Genomic DNA, 2,374 nt, shown 5'->3' on the forward strand with positions numbered 1-2,374 from the left:
AATCTTAAATGTATAAATCTAAGTGAAAGAAGCCAATCTGAGAAGACTACATAATGTATGATTCCAACTATGTGACATTCTGGAAAAGGAAAAACTATGGAGATAGTAAAAAAGATTAGTGGTTGCCAGGGATTTGCAGGGAAGGAGGGATAGGTAGGTGGAGCACAAGGGATGTTTAGGGCAGTGGAATCTGATATTACGGTGTTGGGTACATCTCATTATACATTTGTCAAATGTATCTTGAATATACACAAAGAGCAAAACCTAACAAGCTCTGGACTTTGACTGATAATGTATATGTTTTATCCATATTGGTTCATTTTTGTAACCATGTATCTATGTTGGTTCATCAGGTGTAACAAATATTCCACACTAATGCAGGATGTTGATGGTAGGGGAGGCTATACGGTCCAGGATGTTTGTGGGAGGGGATATTTTCTTTCTGCTTTGTTTTGCTGTAAACTAAAACAGCTCTAAAAGTCTATTCATTATTTTTTAAAAGATGTATACATATCAAAAAAGACGAAAGGCAGAGCTATTCACTCAACAAAGCTTTCTATCTACTGTATGCCAAATAGGTACTAGATACAAGAGTATCTGGTGATAGATACAAGAGATACAAAAAGGAATTCATTCCTTCAATAAATATTTACTGAGCATCTGTTCTAGGCAGTGAAGACTCGGTTGTGAATTGAACATAAAAAATCTCTGTTCTGGCTGTGTGTAGTGGCTCACACCTGTAATCCTAGCACTTCGGGAGGCTCAGTCGAGTGGGTTGCCTGAGCTCAGGGGTTACGGACCAGCCTGGCAAACATGATGAAGCTAAAAATACAAAAATTAGCTGGGCGTGGTGGCGCACACCTGTAGACCCACCTACTCAGGAGGCTGAGGTGGGAGAATTGCTTGAACCCAGAAGGCGGAGGTTTCTGTGAGCCAAGATTGCACCACTGCACTCCAGCCTGGGTGACAGAGCAAGACTCCGTCTCAAAAAAAAAAAAAGATAAATAAGTAAAAATCTCAGTGTTCCATTTGTGGAGCTTGCATTCTAATGGGGAAGACAAAAAGTTACTGCCCATCACTGTCCTCTGGACATCATGTGACCTTGGAAGATTGGGAATGGGTTGGTTTTGCTTCATTTTGTTTTCAGTGCTCTAACTCAGAAACATCTATTGGGGAGCTTTACTTATTACTCCCAGCAAAAGCCATGAGTGTAGATGGTGCATGAGACGAAGGAACTGGTCCTTGCAGAACACCAGAATGGAAAAGGCAAGAAACAGCCCAAAGTGAGGAAGGAAAACCAGCGAGAACAAAGAGCTAGTACTACCTCTGAAGCTAGTGGAAGCCACAGTGTGAATGTGATGGGGTGGGTCTCTTCGCCACAGGTCTGAAACCAAATGAACCCCCACCCCCAGGCTGCAGTTCCCAGTGCCCTTGGAAATGAGACCCTCACTCCTCCACGTGAGCCTGGGAGACCTCCCTGACTCCTTTCCATCCCCCCTCCTCCACACCCATCCCCAAGGCCTGCCCTCTACGCCCACATTTCTTTCCACTTGGGATCCTGTGCGTGGCCTAATGCGCAGGCCCCCTCCCGAGCCTCTGGTCACCCTAGAGCCACTCCTCACTGTCGGGACACCTCATCTGTGCTCCCCAAAACGCCACGCAAAGCACTGGAGAGCCTTGGACAATGAACACAACCTGCTCCCCCAGCCACCACCGGGCCACAGCCACACAGCATCCTCAGAAAGCCGTGTCTTAATCCTCTTGTCCTTCCTCCTAAATCTCCCAGAACCCTTAGGTTCCGCTCAAAGCCACCTTGTTAAAACGGTTTCTTCTCCACCTGCCCCGTCCCTTGATCCAGCCTCGCTCAAGTCACAGCCTCCACCTCTGGCCATACGGAACCCCTCCCAAAGTCACCTCTTCACAAACTCCTGGTCCCCCTTAGAAGGCCCCATGTCCATCACGGGATTAATTCCACTCACCCTCAAACACCGCGGCCCGGAGGCTTGATTCCCACCCTAAAGGAGGTTCCCTTGACCCCGCCGGCGCAACCCTCCCCAGCACGACCCTTCCTCCCGAAGGTGATTCCTCATCTTGCTGGCGGTCCCCACAGACCGCAGGCCCTGCGGGCGACGGCTGAGCCTGGCTCCGCGGATTCACAGTCCCTGGAGGAGTGATCCAAAGAAGGACGGGCCCCTTCCGTTTCGCTGAATTATTGAAAGAATTAGGATGGATAAGACTGCTCGGATTTGGAACTGGAGACTGGTGACTTTGAAAGAGAAGTGCCAGCACAGACGTCATCCTGCGGATCCCAGAGCAGAGAGGAGCAGTGAGAAAACAGGGCCGGCAGGTGGGGAGGCGGCTGCGGGGAGCGCTT

This window comes from Colobus angolensis, unplaced genomic scaffold (assembly GCF_000951035.1).
Source record: "Colobus angolensis palliatus isolate OR3802 unplaced genomic scaffold, Cang.pa_1.0 Scaffold144, whole genome shotgun sequence".
In the NCBI taxonomy this organism is placed as follows: domain Eukaryota; kingdom Metazoa; phylum Chordata; class Mammalia; order Primates; family Cercopithecidae; genus Colobus; species Colobus angolensis.